Source organism: Pseudorca crassidens, chromosome 17 (assembly GCF_039906515.1).
Source record: "Pseudorca crassidens isolate mPseCra1 chromosome 17, mPseCra1.hap1, whole genome shotgun sequence".
NCBI lineage: Eukaryota > Metazoa > Chordata > Mammalia > Artiodactyla > Delphinidae > Pseudorca > Pseudorca crassidens.
The window spans coordinates 84637059-84656730 of record NC_090312.1 but is presented as its reverse complement, the minus strand read 5'-3'; the positions used below and the strand labels follow the sequence as shown (position 1 = coordinate 84656730).

Below are 19672 nucleotides of genomic sequence, written 5' to 3'. Positions count from 1 at the left end.
CTCACTGGAGAAGCAGGAACCTGGGTGCACCTGCCTCTCGGGGGGCTCCTCCCTGTGTCTTCATCTGGGCCAGGTCAGGCCACACCTCCTTGGTGCAGGGCTGAGGCCGCAATCTCAAGGGGTCATTCCCAAAGGACACCTACAAATGTCTAGGAACGTCTAGGAAGGTCTAGGAAGGTCTAGGAAGAAATGAACATTTACAGTGAGAAAACTTACAGGATCCTGATGTAGAAAAATTGAAATTCGTTTCAAAGTTGAATTTGGTTTAAGAATGCAAGGGAGGAAAGAGCAATGACAATCTCTCTCTGTCTCTTTGCCGTCTCTCTCCCTGCACACACGTACATACAAATCCTACCCTCGAGTGCACGCATGCACGCACGCCCATACGTGCACGCACGGACACAGACAGCTCCCCGTTGCAGGCCAGGCTGTGTGAGCGCTCACACCAGCCTTGGTGGTGAAGCCATGAGATGCTGTGCCCCCAGAGGCCACAGGGATTGCAGAAGGACGTGTGTGAGCACCTCATGCGTTCTTGTGACCTGAGGTTTATGGAAATGGAAACCACAGTCGAAAAGCCAATGTCACACTCATTCCTCCTTCCTTTTCTCCTTTAGAATAAATTCTTAGACTGTTTCATGGAGTAGCTGAGAAAATAAATGATTTCAATTTTATTTCCAGGAGGACAGAATGCACAGCAGGGGCGTCCAGGCTGCATGGGATCTGCCTGGGGGTCCGGTCCCCCCCGGGCCAGAGCTCTGAGACGAGGCTCTGCCATGTCTTTTGTCTGTGACCGTTTTGGGCAACTGTGTGGATCCTCTGTCACTTGCCCATGTGACAGCTTCATTCATTGGTCCACTCCCGTAAGGTGGTCAGATGTGCGTGCTCTACCGGGCTTCCTGTTCAAAGTGGACCCTCTGCTGGAGTGAAGGTGGCTGTGTATTTGGGGACAAAACCTTCCAAGGAAGCCAACAGTGAAGTGTTTGGCGTCTAAGGATCTCCTGCTCAGTGTCTCCGCTGGGAAAGCCTCTCTGGCCATCCTGCCGGAGAGGGTCACGTGAAAACTGGTCCATGAGGGGCTGCTCTACTCCTGGGACTACCTGGACACAACCAGATTGAGGAGGCCGGGCCCCCGCCCTGGCGGCAGATGGTACGAGCATTCAGTCAAGGCGCGTTCAGTGAGTCACTGCTGGCGCGGTGCTCTCGCGTAAACAGTGAACCCGCAGCACACGGCAGATGGACCAAAGTCTGTCCTTTTCAAACACAGCCGCCCTGTGCGGTGAGGCTGGGGTCGCAGGGCCCAGGCCTGCTGGGGCGGCCCCTCTTCCGTCCAGGTCACTCTGATCCGGGCTCTGGCCTCCAGAGCTTGGTCCTCAGGGCAAGAGCCAGATGGGAACTCCGTACCTGACTGACTCAGCGCGGGCGTCAGCCAGGGCGCTGCCTCCAGGACCGGCTTCGGGCAGGAATCTTCACAAGGCGCCGGCGAGCTCCGTCCTTGGCCGAGGCTCTGGGGCCAGAAGGCCTGGCATTTCCTGGGTCCGTTCACCAAGGGATCTGGCCGTCGGTTCACACTGATGGCCCCTCCTGTGCAGAAGGGCTGGAAGTTGGAGACGCGGTGCACGTCGAGCACTCTGAGCTCTGGGGGAGGCTGCTCTGCTCTCCTGACCCGAGTTCAGCGGCCTGTCGCTTATTTTATCTCCCCAAACAAAACAAATTTCTCTCCATTTTGTCCGATTTCCTACCAGATAGAATCTTTTGTTTTCACTTGCGGCCTCGACGGCTTCCAAGAATTTTTTCTTCTCCAGCCGCCCAGGGTTCCCGGCCCATGGGCCGGCTCCAGCTGAGGGTGGGGATTCCCTCCTCTTCCTTCCCGGCTTTGTCCAGCTTCCTGCGGTCGGCTCGGGGCCTCGGCGTCTGGGGCGCGGCCGCACGTGCTCCAGCCCTGCGGAGGGGGTGCGGGAGGCCTCCTCCGATCCCTGCCCTCTGGCCGGAGCAGGTTGGCGCCGCGGGACCTCGCTCGGACTGCAGCGTCACCTGCTGCGGGAGGGAACTCCATCCAATGCTAGGGGGATGCCCGGGAAGATACCCAAGAAAATTAGGAGCCGCAGCCTTGTTCCAGCATCTTTTCAAATAGAGAGAGGGTTTCTCCCTTACAGTCCTTCCTCCAGACTGAGTTTTCATCCTAAATGAAATCTAATCGACTTGAGAACAAAAATCTTAAAACTCGACATGGCGACCGTCTTAACCACCAGCATCAAGTTTGAGGAAGGTGCCTTGGGACGGGAGCTGGGACCTGGCACCCCTCGGCCCTGCCTGTTCATCCATTCAAACAGCACTGGCTTCGTTCCCGCTGATGTCGGGCCAGAGCGTGAGGATCTTACAGAGAGAGAAAGATACAGTCGCTAGCCCTGTGGGCTGCTGTCCAGCGGGGAAGACAAGGTACTGAATAAGAAAAGCCAGGCTCGGCACAGGGCCTCCATCGAGGGCTGGAGAGCGAGTCCTCGAGGCTCCGCAGCCTCACGCGCTGGCCTGACCGCCCGGGGCCGCCGTGGACACGTGCGCGGATGCACAGCCTACCCAGCCGTGTCCGGTGGCACTTCGCTTACAGAGGTGGGTGGCAGGTGGGTTTACACTGTGGGCTGGAGCTTTGCCAGCCCCGATCAAAACAGCACAGGCGACTGAGAGAAGCGGGGCGTGTGTGCAGGCTGAGCACATGGAAAGGAATTTGATACTTTGCAGATCTGGGTGATGGGAAGAAAGTAGGTAAAGAGGGAGAAAAGAGCATCTGATTCAGGACGTGTTCCGAGGTGAAGCTGGACTGTTGTCTCTATTCCGGGAACGATGGAGCGTGTCTCATTGGGAAGCACAGCACAGGTGTGTTTGGGGCCTCCCCGCTGGCCATGCTGTGGGCCTGGGTGGGCGCTGGGAGGCCAGTGCGGCTGTCCTGGGGCGGGGGCTGGCAACAGTGGACAAAGGCCATGGCTGTGCAGGTGGATGGAAGATCAAACCCAGGCAGTTCTCAGCATCAAACCATCAAGATCTGGGTGAGGGCGCAGGACGTGTCAGGATGACCCCCGGGGCCTGGCCTGCCCGGTGGGTGTGTCATTTCTGAGATAGAAAACAGAAGGGGGGCGTGGAGAATGGGGAGGCCTTGAGGTCCATATGGGGGTGCTGAGTTGGGTGGCTTCTGTTTATCCAAGGAGGCAAGAATGGGGGGAGGAGGGGGCCCCAGGAGGCCGCCCCCCGACCTCCTGTTCCAAGGTGGGTCCACCTCTACTTGGGACACTCGCCCCCTTCAGACTCCTCCCCCACACGCAGTTCGTGACCCAGTGACAGTAGCAGACTGAGACATCCCACCAGTGTGACCGAAACTCCCAATCCTCGCCTCTGCTATGGTTTCTCATTAGAAAATGGCTTTTGACACGTATTTTGGGGAGGTTTGGCCTTTTGGAGTCAATCTCAGGCGCCGTCGGTTTCCGGGATAAGAGAGTGACAGGAAGACGGGCATCAGCCACGTGGTGTTCAGGACACGAAAGGCGGCATGTCTTCCCTGGACCAAGGAGGCTGCTGAGACCGCCTGTGCACTCCATCCTTTCACACTGAGATCTGAATTCTGACCTGTTCAGAGGCTCAGCCTTCGGACACGATCTCCTCCCGCAGTCTCCTCCGCCTGGGAGCCCTCCGGCACCTGCACTGCAAATGGGACAGCATTCCGGATGGGCCAGGCGCCCTCCAGCCAGGTCAAGGGAGGGTGGCCCGGCGACCCGTGACGGGCTCCACGGGGGCCCCAGGCGGACCCCTGAGGTATCCGTCTGCAGGTGCGGTGTTGGGGTCAGGGGCTGGAGCCACCTGGGAGGGGTGGGGAGGGTGTGTGTGTTTGTGTGGTGACGTGGACCCCTGAAAACACAGTACTTGCCTAAAAACAGGAACTGCAACAAGAAACATCCCACCATCCACATACACAGAGAATAGATGTGCATAAAAAACATGAAATGCACTGTGTAAGAACACATTCAAGTAAGAAGAAATGCATTTTAGAGACACTGTCTTTGAAGGGAAAGGGGATGGGAGTGGGCAGGGGATACAGTGGGATTTAATAATCCCAGCCACGGGGCCTCGCATGGACCCAGTATGCTAACGTGCGGAGAAGAGGACACGACTGACTCCGCCCTCCTCCCCCCCACCCCCCGACACTGGAGAAACCCATCCAGGCTTTTCTCCCGGGAATCTAATCCTTGCAGCAGGTGCTGGCGAGGATGTGGTGTGCTGTCCGTGGGAGCGTAAAACGATGCAGCTGCTGTGGAAAACAGTGTGGAGGCTCCTCAAAAACTAAAAGTGGAATCACCGTTTCCGTGGATCCAGCTACCCCGCTTCCGGAGATGTGCCCCTAAGAACCGAGAGCAGGGTCTAGAACAGAGGCTCCGCCCGCCGCTGCGTCCACAGCAGCACCGTTCACAGGGGCAAGCGGGGAGGAACCCTCTGCCCGCTAGGGACGAGCAGAACGTGGTCGATACGGGCGACGGAGTACCATTCAGCCCAGAAAGGAGGGGAGTGTGACGGGCTACAACACAGACGCCCCTCGGGGACGAGGGTGAAACAACCCAGGCATAGAGGGACAGATACTGTGTAATTCCACTTACAGGAGGTCCTGAGAGTCAAAACCACAGAGCCAGGAAGTGGGGCGGGGTGAGGGCTGCCGGGGATGGGAAGGGAGTGTTTCCTGGGGACACGGCTTCACTTCGGGAAGATGAGAAAGTCCTGGAGGTGGATGGTGGTGACGGCTGCACAACAGTGTGAAGGTACTTAGTGCCCCGCAGCCGTGCCCTTAACCTGGTTAAAATGGTGGACGTTACATCCTCCGTCCGTGGCCAATGTAGTAAAACACTTGAACCAAAAGGCCCACCCCGAGCGCGCTTCACTGTTCCGGCGACGGCGTTCGGTCACCGCCCCCGCAGATCCCGCCGGATCCCAGGCCCCGAGTGACCGGTGGCCCCTTTGCCTGGAGCTCATTCGGGTCTGAGTGTGGGTGCCGCTTGCCACAGCTGGGCAGACGGCCCCCACCCTCTCCACTCCCCTGGGGCTCACGGACACTCCTGGCCCCGGCTGGCCCCCCAAAGCGGGACCCCCGGTGGCCGTCAGTAGGCGTCCTCTGTCGCAGGGCTGTTTTATTTTCTGAGGAAGCTCAGACTTTCAGCTGTTTAGGATGATAATAATCTTGCTTTCTGATACGTTCTCAGGGGAAAAAAATAATTTTGGCTATTTCTTTTCAACTTGGAATTTCTTTTGAAAAGTAGCCTCTGTAGCTGGCCCCGTTCCTCTGTGTGGGTAGAACCGTTTCACATCTGTCATGCTCTGTGCTGCGCTCCACTGGGACCGAGTGATTTATGAAGAACAGCCTGCAGCTCTGGGGCCTCCTCCGCGGAAGTGTGCAGAATAGGAGGCTGTTCTCCCCGAGGACCACGTGGGCACGGCATCCGCTCTCCTCCCTCCCCTACAGGTTGGGACCAAGCCCCTGGGAGGGGCCGTCCTGGGGGGAAGATGGAGAGAGTTGAAAGGAAGCCAAGATTCGAATTAGCGGAGCCCCGTCCCTGGTTGCTGCCTTTGTCTGGCTTGTGCCCAGCGGGGCCTGGGGTCCGGGGCTGCGCCCGCCGTGGGGAAGAAGTTCCGCTCCTGGAGGCTGTCACGTGGCGGCCTCGTTTCCAGGCTGCGCACCTACTGGCCTGCCCCAGGGCTGCCTGCTCCCACACCCACACCTCTGGGTGAACCCCAGGGACGCTCGTGGCTGTGTTGAGGGCCCGGGGCCCCTCTCCCCTCTTTGCGACGGCACCTGGCTTGGGCCCTCCTTCCCTGAGACCCTGTGCCGCATCTCAGAGGTGAGAGCAGAAGCCACTGGCCCTCCTGTGTCCTCCCGTCACCCGCCAGCAGCCGGGTGGCCAGGCGTCCTGAACTGGCTGCCGCTCGGGGGCGGCAGGCGCCCGCCCCCCGGCTCTCAGCTCTGCGGCCAAAGCCAGAAAGGAAGGGCCCTGCTGGCCGCAGAAGGCCGTCAGCTTCAGCTAATTCGGGTCCTTTTTTGAACACATGGGAACCGAGGATCGCCAGGCCTGGCAGTTCTGAAAGAAGACTTTCTTTCCATTTTGGCAACTTGTCTGTTTAAAGACACTGCACTCTCGCTATTGGATAGGAAATAACTTCACAAAAATGCTTCTCCTGGGTCAATGAGCCCCAGCCTGGCCCTCCACCACCCACCTCTCAACAGAATTGGCCTCTTATCGATTTTCCCTTGGCCTCGGGTGTTAATTGTCACTAGGTCAGAGTATAAACTCTCTGGGGGACCCTGGCCTTGTAGGGATTTGACTGAAGATCAGAAACAAATTGCAGCGAAGTGCGAACTCCGGGCCGTGGCACCAAGGCTGGGCGTCACGGGCGCCATCTCTGCCGCGGGGCGGCTGGCGCCTGGGCGGCCCGGCTGGGCGGCCTGTCGTCCTCGGGCTGTGTTTTCCTTGGGGGGTGGGAGGCCGGGGGAGGGGGGTTGCCCTTTGCCTCGTGATTTATACTTGGTCGGAGGAGCCTGGTTGCGCTTTCTTCCGGCTGGAATGTCTCTGATGCTGTTTCACTGCGAGGCCATCGGCTGGGCCACTGCAGAATGGCCCCAGGGACGCGGCGACCTCCCAGTCGGGTCATTTGTTCAGTAGAATTCTAAGCGTCTCTCTAACATCTGGGTCCTATTAATACCTTCAGAATATTGCCGTCAGCTTCGGGAAATCAGGAGATGCTTGGAGACAGGCTCAGCCCCAAATCCTGGGGTAGTTTTGACTCTTCTCCTTGCGATTCTTTTGGGTTTTGTGGGAGCATTCTCCCCCGCTCCCTGCTCACACAGGTGGATATTCACCTCCCTCGGTGAACCCAGGGCCAGCTGGAGGCCCGCAGTGGACGGTGGGTCTGTGAGTACACAGAGAGGACAGGGTGCAGCACAGACACCCCGGCTGCACATGCCGGGCGGCGGGCAGGAGAAGGGCCGCCCTGCAAGGGCCCCGGAGCGCTGGGCTTCCAAGCCCCCATGAAGGTTTCCCAGCCTGCTGCGGGCCCTGGCCTGCCCTCCGAGGGCTGGAAGGCTGGCAGGAAGGACGGAGGGAGGGAGGAAAGGGCTTGAAGAGTTGGGTGCAGAGAAGTGATGGAAGTGAGGAGAATTTCTTAAAGAAAAGCAAAAACCTTTTGCAACGTCTGGTCAGATGGAAACAAACTTGCATCAGTGAAAAGTGTGGTGTCTGGGGCAGGGTCTGCACGGAGACCTCAGGGGGTCGGGGAGGGGGCAGGGTGCAGGGTGCTGGGTGGGAAGTCAAGGGAGAAAAGCGTGAACCTGTGAATCCCACGAAGTGAATTAATCCACGGAGCCCCTTGGGGGCAGTCCCTGCGCTCAGACACAAGCCAGGCGTGATCGACCTGCAGGACCCAGGTTCCAGGAGGTTCTGTCTGCCGAGCGCCGGCTGCCGGCTGGGCCAGGAGAGCCTCCAGGCCCCAACTGAAAAAAATCTGTCTGTAATTATCTTTTTTTCTTTTTTTTTTTTTTGCGGTACGCGGGCCTCTCACTGTTGTGGCCTCTCCCGCTGCAGAGCACAGGCTCCGGACGCGCAGGCTCAGCGGCCATGGCTCACGGGCCCAGCCGCTCCGCGGCATGTGGGATCTTCCCGGACCGGGGCTCGAACCCGCGTCCCCTGCATCGGCAGGCGGACTCCCAGCCGCTGCGCCCCCAGGGAGGCCCCTGCCTGTAATTATCTTAAAGGGGTAGAAAATAAATCTCTGCCTCTGAAAAGTACTGGGAACAATTCTGCCGACACGAGCGCCATCACTTGAGATTCTCAATTCTGCCGACACGAGCGCCATCACTTGAGATTCTGATTCTCAGGGCTTGACCGGAGAGTTGCAAGTCTGGGTAAAACTGAAGAGCAGTTTTCTCGTAAGTTCAGAGGAGTGCCAGGCTCAGACAAGAACGGCTCCCCCAGCCCAGCACCCTGGACCAGGTCCGGGCAGCGCCCTGGACCGAGGACCGCCCCCTGCCCAGCCTCAGACAGCCTGCCGCCCCGTGGCCCAGCCGGGCCCTCAGACCCACCCTCCACCAGCGTCTGTCCCGTGAGCAAAAGCTTAAAAACCCCATCCACCGCGTGTTTGGGTTTATATCTTCTTTGCCTTTGTCAAAATTATGCAAAATCGCTCGGAGGACAAATAAGCAAATACAACTAACTGGGTGGGTCCTCGGGTCAGGAAATTCCTGAGCTCACGTGTCTGCTGGGAGGAGGGTCCCCAAAGGACGCTCTCGCACACGCTGCGTGCAGGCCCTGTGTTCGCCGGCTACAGCCCCACGCCCGTGCTGGGCCGTGTCTGCAGGCTGGATGCCCCACTCGGAGCCGGCAGACGTTCCGTGTCCCAGCAGCAGGCGACCCTCCGCTCACTTCCTCCCGGCGGGATGAGCCGACTGCCGGCATCTACTGCTCGCTCGGCGGGGTTTAGATGAGACTGAGATTCCTCCCACCTCCCTTCCAAGAGGCCGACGCTGGTGCAAGCTGTTTCCAGGCCAGGAGCTCCTGGGCTGGCGGGCGGTGCAGGTGAAGCGGAGAGGCAGCAGGGACGCCCATCACCTCGTGTGGTTTCCTGATCTTGGCACCCGAGGAAGCCCTCCCCCTCCCTCAGGGTCCTTACACCACGGAGAAGACGAGACAAGCCTGCAAGATTAAAAGGCAGCTTGCATTCATTTGCAAAATGCACAAATTCTGGGCAGGGTCCCGCAAAGGCACACAGAGGCTGTTCTGCTGGGACAGGGGTGGCCCGTTTCTTCCACGTGTGGTGGCTACCCCGTGACTCTGCCTGGAAAATGTGGGTCTGCCGTCCCAGCTGAGGAGCTCCCTGGGCTGAAACCCCAGGTGTCCACTCCCGTTAGCAGCTGGGGGGCCAGGAGCCCACGGGGGCCGCCGCTGTGGGTGTGGCCCCGTCTGATTCTCACAACACTGTGCTGTGCCCATGTCACTGACCAGGACACCGAGGCTCAGAAAGGTCGGGTGGCGGCTCAAAGGTCACCTGGGAGCAGGTGTAGCTGGGATTCGAAATGAGACCTCCAAGCCCACAAGGCTGTGCTCTGTGCAGACAGGCGTCCAGAGTTCTCCAGAGCAGGGGCTGGGAACGGCCACGTGGGACTTCAGGGGTTGTTGCGTTTTGCCCTTTGAGAGAATTGGGCTGTTTTTCACGTGCTCTCCTTCCTGCCACGTGATTTCTTTCGGTCAACGGCCCCTGTCCTCCCGGACATGGCCCCTATGACACGGCTGCTCCAGGCCCCGCATGCGCTCGGCCAGGCAGAGCTGCGGGGCGACTGCGGCCTCCACCCCCGACACACGTGCAAAGGCAGAACCGGCTCAGAAAGCGCCGGAGCTCGCCGTACAGGGCGTGAGCTGGACAGGGGCTGGGCCGGGATTCCTCAGCAGGTGGGCTGGCTGCTTCCTGGTCACTGTTGAAGTGACCCATCTCACGAGTCTTAAGGTCCGTGGGTGTGTGTCTGTGGTCCTTAAACAGTGGCTCTGGGCCATCCCGTAGCGGAGCCTCTCACCTTGGCCCGTCTGAGCTTTCAGCTCGCTGTCTGCTCCGGTCTCACACACCGGCGGGCAGCTCTGCGCGGTCACGGGCGGGGCGGGGACAGGCCTGCGGGCTTCTCTGCATCTCCGAGGCCAGTCTCAGGGGGACCCCTTCCCGGCCCCGCCCAGCAGGCCCGGGGGATGCTGGCCGCCAGGTCCGCAGGCAGCCGTCCTGCAGGGACCTATTAATAGCCGGTTTCCAGCACATTCCCTGTAAAGTCGGGCCTCATTTTTAGCAGTCCCCCGTTACTCACAATTCTAGGAAAAGTTCCCTTTCACCGTCTTCCTGCCAGCGGACGGCTCAGCCCCCGCCCCCGCGCTCGGGGAGGGCGGCCCCTCCACAGGCTCCTCCCGGGGCACAGTCTGCCTGGGAGCCGCCGGCTGAGCATCTGGGGGTGGTACCGGCCGGAGCCGGGCCTGCCCTGCCCAAGGTCACGCGGACTCCCCTGGAGTCCGGCTCATCGCACCTTCAGGCCCATCTGGGGACCAGCCCCTGCCCCGCCCGGTGCCCCCCCGCCCCCCGCTCCACAGCTCCCTGGCCTGCTCCCCACCTGACAGAAGCAGGCTCTTAAGGCATAAGCCGGGTTAAGTCCCATTCGGATCAACAGCTCCCAGGGCCGGGCGTCTTGTGCTGAGCAAGTGTGGCCTCTGCGGCGCCGTGTCCAGCCGCGCTGACCTCAGCCCTGCTCTGGCGCCCGGCCCGGCTCTCCTGCTGTCCCCTCCATCTGGGGAGTTATCCCTCCACACAGCTGGGTTCTTTCCGGGCTCTGCTCTCAGGTCCCCTCTGAGAGAAGCCCCGGGACCCCCTGAAGCACAGGGGTGGCCCTCGGCCCTGGCACCCCTGCGCCTGCCGCTGGGCATCCGGCTTTGCCATCCGGCTCCCTGACACCACAGCACGCAAGCCGTCAAGGCGAGCCAGGGTCCCGCTGGGTCCCCAGGACACAGAGCTGTGCCTGCCTAGACATTTGATCCGGGACGGTTGATGAGTGCGCAGGAATGTGCCCGCGAGGGAGGGGGAGGGCAGTGTTTGCAGAGGGGCCGAGGCAGATGTGGGCTTCACACACACGCTGCCCCGAGGCAGGGCTTCCCGGCTCTGCCCTCACGCGATAGGACTTCCCTGGATTTGTCTTTGGTTTGCGTCGTGGTGGGCACTCATTAAAGAAGAGGACAGAATCCCCTGGAGCTGACGGGAAGGAGGGTGATTCCCCAACGTCTATGACGGCATCAGTCGAGCACCAGACGTGGCGTCAGACGCAAATCAATCTGACGTAGGTTTTAGGGGGCGGGGGACCCTGCTTTACTTCTAGCTCCGCTCTTGGGCCCCCAGATCCCAGAAGGACTGAAGGACAAGAAACGTGGCGTCAGTAACTCGGTGTTACCGTCGGAGGGACCGGAGGCCGCGAGGCAGCTGTGCCTGTCACCGGCACCGCTCACAGCCACGCCACGGGCTGCAACGCTAGGACACGGAGGGCGGTTTTCCCAGGTCCCCCCCCAGCCTGAGCCCCCTGGGGCTGGAGCCACCGGCTGCCTGGGACGCTCTTCCCTGACTGCGAGGGAAGGGACACCAGCGTGGTCATCGGGGTCCTCGTCTCCGTGCCAAGGTGAGCCAGCATCGTCCCACACGCTCTTGAGAAGGGACGCGTTTCTCTATCAAGACACCACCTTCTCTTTTCAGGCAGCTAAAAGTGATCAACGTTAGAACGTCTCAAAAATACTGAGTAAAACCTTAGTGCTTTTACTCAATGCCCCTGTTTTCCTTTCTGGGTTAGCGAAGAACAAGCGTGCTCTCTCTCTCACTAATATACTCGTGGCAGCTTTGTCGGGCCAGCTGCCCAGCCTTCTGCTGGGACTGCAGATTGCTACGGAGTTTAGCAGTTACTAAGAAAGCGGCCATAGCGAGACGGGATGGGGTCCCGGGCGCTAGGACAACACTCGCCTTTTCTTCCAGGACGTCGTCTCCACGTCACGTGGACAAGCCTCTGGGGTTGAGTCAGGGGGAGCCGCCCACGGACGGGAGGCACAGCCTGGGGACCGTCCGAGCACTCGCGCAGCCCCCAACGTGGACGTCCTCCCGCTGCGTTGAGGAAGGAGATCCTCGCCAGGCGCGGCAGGGGGCGGGGGGCAGCGCTGCCCCAGTGTCCGGGGGGCGTCTCTGCGGCCTCTGCAGGAGTTGAGGGCCGCTTCCCAGGCCTCCCAGGGCTACGGCTGGGTCGTCAGCTTAGCGGTGACGCTAAGTGGGGACGCTCCTCTGCAGGTGTGCTCAGGCCTCGTGGGGACTCATGGCCTGGGTTCCGCCTGCTGAGCCTCCCAGAGTCTGCGGGGCATCCCCTGCTCTCGGCCGACACACCAGGAGCCCCGACGGGAAACAAACAAGGCCAGAGCCGAGGGCGGGCGCTCTGGCTCCTTGTCTCCTGCATTTAGGACCAGATGAGAGGCGCCTCTTCTGCCAACGCTGCTTCTGGCCAAAGGGACCCAAAGCTGTCGCTGGAATCAGACTCAGATGCAACGGCCGCTGCTGACACTGCCTTGACGGACGGCTAAGGCCGGCGAGGGAAGACCCTGGGCACTGAGTGATGGGCCAACGGGGCGTCACAACAGCGCCGGTCCCCTTACGAGCCGCCCACCCCTGTGCTTGTGTCCCTTTCCTCCTCCTTCCCCTAGAGCTTGGACGCTTGGGCTCTGGAGACAGCAGATGTGGCTTTGACCCCAACGTGGCCCTTGTGGCCTTGGGCTGCTCTGCCCTCCTCTCCAAGCCCCGGCTTCCTCACGAGTCACCTGCAGCGGCACCAGTGCCCCTCCCTCATGGCTAGGCGAGGCCGTCCCTGTAAATGTTCAGCACAGGCCAGGCACGTGCCAAGCATGCAGTGAGCATTGACTCGAGCCTAGTCTGGGGGCCGCACCTAAATCCACTTCACGAAATCTGAGCAACGATAAGCAAATCTCAAGGCACAAAGGAAACTCACAGTCGGGATGTATCAGCTATTCCTCATCGTAGGAAACACGGAGACGTTGCCAGATGGAATGCCGTTTGTCCAGAATCATAATGAATAAACTTCTAGGAAGGTGGAGATTGTAGCTCTTTATACAGCAACTTTACATTTGGACGTGTTTGGTGACGAGCTTTCTGGAATATGCTGTCCAGTTTCCTGCCTTCTTATGCACAGTGTCTGGGCCACAATCCGTCCGTTTCCTTCCGTCCGGGCGTGTCACCGGCACGCTCCTTTCAGTGCTCTGTGATCGGATGGAGGTGTGTGGAGTGCACGGCTTGCTGCAAGCTCCGCTCATCTCCCCGCTTCTCCTCGAGGCGAGCTCCTCCCGCCTGCCCTGAGCGGCCGGGGCTCGTGCTTGTACCTCCAAGGCTCCTTCCGGACGCGGCAGGCGAGCCCGCGTTGCCCCCGACGCTGTGACACACAGGAGGGCGCTGCAGAAGCAGGAAGATGTGAGGTCCTCTGGGGGGACTGCAGACATTTGGGAGATGCGAGAACGCAGGTCTCTGGGCCACTGACAGTGTACTTTCCTCTTTTGCATCATTTTTAACCTTATATTTTCCAATTTTAATTTACTTCTTATCTTTCTTCACAAACACTTGGGAGGGACTAAACCTTCACTAAACGATGTGCTCTTAATGGATCTCAGGGTCTCTGTGGGCGGCGGGGACGGTTCGTCCTCAGCACTTGTGGGTGGACGTGAGGAGCAGAGTCGGGACTTGAAGCGCCCTGGACCAGTCCTGCAGGGGTTCTCTGGGCCACAGCAGCACTTACTTCGGCTCAGCCACACGAACACTTGACCCAAGGGTGACAGGCATGAGGGGCTCCAACACTTCCTCCAAATACGAACTGAGGGGTGACTCTGGGGGAGCTGAGTCGGACTTGCCCAGGGCTCTCTCTGCTCCCACATTGTTCAAACTCAAGGATGTTCAGAAAAAGTCATAGGAACGGCACCAACATTTTGTACTTAAAATAGAATCACGTATGCAATTACTGCAGAGTTTCTGCATGTGTTCGATTTCCGACCCCTAGAATGGCCCAAATAGTAACTGTTAATTAAACATTAAATTCTCAACTTTGGAAGCATGAGTAAAATGCTCATATATAAGGAAGAAGCTTTGCCAGGAGGGGCTAGTCCACGATGGCGGCCCAGGAAGACCCTGAGCTCAGCTCCTCCACAGACCCCCCAGACCTGCAGCTTCACGGGGAACAGTTCCCTCTGAAAACGGCCCGAGGGCAGCTCTTCCACAGCGAGGCAGGTAGGCGCCGCAGAGCCTGGGTCTCGTCAGAACCCCCACACGTGGCTTGGCCGCCGAACGCAGGGAGGCCTTGCACGAAGCTGTGGCTTTTCCCCAAGAGACGCGAGGGGCTCGTGCCCCGTGCCAGGCACCCTGGCCCTCGGGACCTGCGTGCAGAGACGGGCCCTGAAGACACCTGCCTGGGCTTTCGTGCAGGGGACCTGAGGGGCTGTGGGGAGCAGAGACTCCCTCACCCAGGACCAGCGCACAAGCAGCTGTTGGAAGAGCGCCTGGTCCATATGTGAGGGGGTCATCGCTGAGCTCAGTGTCTGCCGACAGGCCTGCTGGACTCTCTCCTGGGACGGAGGCGCCGGAGGGCACTTGTACCCTGAGCCTCCCCTCTGCTCCACGATGGCCGGAGGGACCACGCCGTCCACACCGGGATGCTCTGGGGGTCGGGGGGTGGCATTCCTGGGTCCCACGGCACTGGAACAATCAAAGAGATAGTTGTTGGCAGGCTCCCACCCCCGGGCACTGCACACACCCCCGTCTTCCTGTGAAAAAGGCCTGTTGACTTGTCCCGGAGCTTCAGCCCGAGGGGCTTCACTTTTGCCACCATGTAGGAGCTGAGAGGGGCCCCCATCCGTGTGCTCTCCCTTGGCCTCGCTGCAGTTCACAGTGCCTCCCAGACAGGAGCCCTGATCGTCCCACCTGTTCCCAGGGAACACTCCAGACCTCCGGGCCTGGAGGTCAGCAGAGATTCCACCTGCGACCCAACACGGACGCCTGGATTTGCAGCCTTTAAAAGCTGCTGCCTGAGAAACTGGCTTCTAATCGGCCTGGAACTACGTGCTGACTGAGATCCTCCCCTTGGACACTGAGAGGTCTCTGCTCAGCCTTGACCCTGGACCTGTCCAGAATAAACCAGGCGACTTAGACAGTCACACAGGTTCAGGAAACAACCAAGAACTGGGCAAGGTTCATCCCCCACGTGAGCCACGCCTTCAAGACGGGGAGACGTGGCTTTTCTGTCTAACATGTAGAAACAAACAGAGAGATGATCAAAATGAGGAAACAGGGGAATATGTTCCAAATGAAGGAACAAGATAAAACCTTAGAAAAACCTGTAATGAAATGGAGATAAGTAATTTACCTGATAAAAATTTCAAAGTAATGGTCATAAAGACACTCACCAAACTCAGGAGAAGAACGGGTGACACTGTGAGAACTTCAACAAAGAGTGAGAAAATATAAGACAGTGCCACAGAGAAGTCCCAGAACTTGATAATTCCATAACTGAGCTGAAAGATACACCAGAGGGGTTCAACAGCAGACGAGATGAAGCAGAAGACGTGACCAGTAAACGTGAAAGCAGGGCAGTGGAACTCACCCAATCAGAGCAGCAAAAAGAAAGAAGAAGAAAAAAGTGAAGATAACTTAAGGGGCTTACAGGACAGCAGCAAGTGGAATACTGTTCATATTATAGGAGCCCCAGAAGATGAAGAGAGAGAGAAATGGGCAGAAAATTATTTTAAGAAATAATGGCTGAAAATTTCCCTAACCTGGGGAGGGAAATAGATATCCAGGGACCAGAAGCACAGAGTTTCAAAAAATGAACCCAAAGAGACTCACAACAAGGCACATTATAAGTAAAATGTCAAGAGTTAAAGATAGAGAATCTTAAAAGCATGTAAGAGAAAAACAACTAGTTACATACAAGGGGACTCCCATAAAGCTATAAGTAGATTTTTCAGCAGAAACTCTGTAGGCCAAGAAAGGAGACAAGATATATTCAAAGTGCTGAAAGAAAGAAGCTCCCAACCAAGAACACTCTACCGAGCAAGGCTATCATTCAAAACTGAAGGAGAGAGAGAGAGTTTCCTAGACAAGCAAAACCTAAAGGAGTTCATCACCACTAAACCGACTGTACAGGAAATGTTAAAGGGAATTCTTCAAGCTGAAAAGAAAGGGCATTAATTAAATACAAGAAATACATGAAACTAAAAATCTCACTGGTAAATATACAGTAAAGGAAGTTTACCATCACTTATAAAGCTAGTATGAAGGTTAAAAGACAAGAGTAGTAAAAATAGCTATAACTATAATAATTAATTAAGGAATCCACAAAATAAAAAGATGCAAAATGTGACATCAAAAACATTAAAATGGGGTGGGGAGGAGTAAAAATGTAGAGTTTTAGAATAAGTTCAAGCTTAAATTGCTATCAACTAAAAACAGACTGTTATACATACAGGCTGTTACATGTAAGCCTCATGGTAACCACAAGGTACACGCCTGTAGGAGATTCCCCAAAGGTAACGAGGAACTTCTCTTAGAACTGCTTCTGCCGCACCCGTAAGTTTGGTATGTTGGTATGTTGTGTTTGGTATGTTTGGTAAGTTTTGGTATGTTGTTTTGGTATGTTGTGTACACCCGTATGTTTTGTGTATGTTTGGTATGTTGTGCCTCTCGAACCTTTGTGATTGTCCTAACCACCTTCTTTATTCTCAGTCACTCCCAATAGTTGAGGGGGTGCCAAGACCCACTGGTGTCGCCAAGGAGAGAACCACATACTGCGCCTAGACACAAGCTGACTGGGAAGCAGACCCTCCGGCAGCAGCTGGGAATGTCCGTAGTTGAGCCCCTTCTGGCAGCAAGTGGAAGGTGGGCATTTGGGGCTGCTCCCTCTGCACCGCACCCTGGGATGTGGCTGTGGGGAGTGGAGGTGGCCCTGTGCCAATAACTGCTTCTTTGTTACTGTCTGTGGGGCTCCTGAATGGAAGCCCCATTTCCACCAGACCCAGGGGATCGGGGGCCGTCTCTGGGGCAGCCGCAATCACTGAGGAGTCAGACGTGTACAAACTCCTTCCAGGGAGACACTGAGGTCTTGGTGGGGAGGGCAGGGAGGTGTCTGCCGCTTCCCTGTTTCTGGGGAGGTTCGTAGCAGCCAGTCCCTGTATGAGTGCCTAATTAGAAGCTGGACAAGTGTGCAGATGAGTCCCTTTCAGGGAGACACTGGGACACGGGTGTTTCTGTCAGCTGAGCCCTGGGGCACAGCTCTGTTGAACGCTCACATGCAGTTAATTACTCCTTCCTTGTTTGTTACCGTCTTAACGATGGAATCCTCACCGCCTTCAGAGCAGGTGTTTTGGGGCCCGCCCCTTGGTGGGAGTCTTAAAAGTTGGGGTTCTAAATGTGGGGTCCAAACCCTTCCCTGCTCGGAAGGAGCTGGGCACTGGGGTCACCTCCCGATGTCACAGCCCGGGCTGCGGGGGTTCGTGGCATCTCAGCCTTTCCTACGCATCTCAGTGTGGGTGTTTCTTATTCGAGCGATGGTAGGAGTCGCTCGGCTGGTTTCTGTGTTTGATTCAGAGGAAGTTACTCCGTGTATAGCTGTTCCTTCAGTGGGTCTATGGGGGCAGGGCACTCAGGAGCTCCGTGTCATCACTTTGGTCGAAACCCTAACGTTCTCATACTAAACAGGGGTTACTTCTCCCTTCAAGGGGCTCACTGTGAAGCTGATGCCCGTGGAGACCGCCTGCTCCCTGGGCCCCATGGGGCAGCATACGTGTGGAAGGATTTCTTGTGTGTTTTACTTAAGGGCTTTCCCTTGTGCGTTTTGGAGTGTTTGGGATAAATGCAAGCCTGATGGGCCCTTTATATTTCAATAATGCAAGTAGCCGAGAAAGAAGGGCTGTAGCCGAGAAGCAGCAGATGAAAACTTGCAGACAAAGGGAATTGAACAGTCAATTCTTTCTCATGATTTCCCAAGCTAAGTAATGAGTGAAAGATAAACATAGTGTGCAAACAGTGAAAACCAAATTAGAGTTGAGATTCCTGCCCCTTCTGATTTAATAATAAGTAATCCAAGCAGTTATCATTTGGGGGAGTAACGAAGTGACACTATAAAAATAAACGCTTTCTCCGGCCAGAGTCCTTTGTCCCCAGGCCACTGCGGTGAGGGCAGGGCTGCTGCCTGAGCCTCCAAGGAAACGACCACGCCTGGGAAATGACAGCCCTCCACAGGGAAGGAGGTCCTTGCAGGTTCAGCATCCCCGTGAGGGCAAGAAACTCGGAAAGCATTAGACACTCTGTGTCCCTGGGGCTGGGAATCTGTGTCCAAAATCACCCCCAGGTCTTTTTTCTTTAAGCTCTTTTGAAAATGAAGAATAGGGCTTCCCTGGTGGCTCAGTGGTTAAGAATCCGCCTGCCAGTGCAGGGGAAACGGGTTCGAGCCTTGGGCTGGGAAGATCCCACGTGCCGTGGAGCATCTAAGCCCGTGTGCCACAACTACTGAGCCTGCGCTCTAGAGCCCGCGAGCCACAACTACTGAGCCCGTGTGCTGCAGCTACTGAAGCCCGCGTGCCTAGAGCCCGTGCTCCACAACAAGAGAAGCCACCGCAGTGAGAAGCCCGCGCACTGCAACAAACAGTAGCCCCTGCTCGCTGCAACTAGAGAAAGCCTGCGTGCAGCAACGAAGACCCAACGCAGTCAAAAATAAATAAATAAAAATTTTATAAAAAGAAAATGAAGAATAGATTTGCTTTTATTTTTCGCTTATTAGTATTTTTGTCTATGAAAGTGACTTTCTGAATGAAGATTGTGTGTCAGGTGTAGTTACGAGTCAAATTCCACATCATGTCCTGTCGTTAGCTTACCCTGCAAGGTTCAGGCGACTTTGGAACGTGACAAAGCCCCTGGATCCAGGTTTGCTCTCTCTTACCTGTGTCCTGCCCCGTGGTCCTGTGTCCTGGCCGGGAAACAGCTCCGACGGCACCGCAGGCTGTCCTGGGAATTCAGCTGAGCCTCCAGCCCAGCCGGACCTGTGTGGAGGCCCAGGGATGTTAATCCGCGCAGGCCGCTGTCAGCGGATACAGAGCAAAAGCCGACTGCAGTGGTTTCCTGACGGCTCCTGCAAAGCTATCCCTGGGAAAATGAAACAGTGACCATTCTCATCTTGAGAAATAATCATCTCTGCTTCCTGACAGTGAAACACAGCCACCAGAACTGTGCTGTTGGAACTGTGGTTAAACAGAAAGTACTCCTTCTTTCATGGGCCTCTTCCCCTGCTGCAGGGCACAGTCCATGTCTATAATTTTTTTCAGGAGGGACAATTTGTCCAATTAATGCAATCTGATTAGGATAGAAGAATTTGCCACTGCCATTAACAAGTACCGTTTAAATTAGCTGAGCCTTTACTTTCCGTCCAGCTGCCGTATTTATACATCATCCACAGTTTACAGATTCGGGAACTGAGGTTCAGGCGGGCCGGGAGGCTGGGAGGCAGCAGAGGTGGGGTTTGAACCCCTGGCTCGGTCACACCGCCACGTTCCTTTGAGGGAGCCAGAAACTCAGGGCTCACGGGTCAGCCCTGGGCAGTGCCCACAGCTCAGAGCCTCCGGGCGGGGGTCCGGAGCCACAGGTCTGCCAGGTGACCTGGCGGCGCAGTGACCTGGGAATGCTTTAGCGCCTTTCAATTTTGCTCAAACCTGAGCAGAAGACGTACACCCCAAACGAGGCCGAGTCCAGCGCGTTCTTCTGTCATTTCTTTCCAGGGCATCCTTCTGTCACTTGCACACGTGGGTGTTTAACAAATGCTCAGGAGCACAGGCTCGACGCCGCCCCGCCCTGCGCGTCAGGCTGTGGAGGTGGTAAGGCCGCGTGCTGGGTGTCAGGCTGGGGACGGGGTGTGGGCAGGGGCAGGGCCGCAGAGGGTGAGGACCAAGTGGACGCCCCGCAGGCTGTGGGTCGGGAGTGGAAGGACAACTGGGCCGGGGGTTCTTTCAGGGGGAGCTGGTGATGGAGCGGATGCAGGACCGAGGGCAACGGCCAC

The 19672-nt window shown here is 57.3% G+C and overlaps 1 long non-coding RNA gene across 1 annotated transcript in view; it reads left to right on the top strand.

Moving 5' to 3' along the window:
• Nucleotides 1-19672, top strand: part of LOC137210468 (uncharacterized) — a 56276-nt gene that overhangs the window by 16017 nt on the left and 20587 nt on the right. Inside the window, exon 2 of the long non-coding RNA XR_010936557.1 lies at nt 679-4796. This is a non-coding gene — a long non-coding RNA (uncharacterized lncRNA). The remainder of the gene's footprint in view (nt 1-678; nt 4797-19672) is intronic.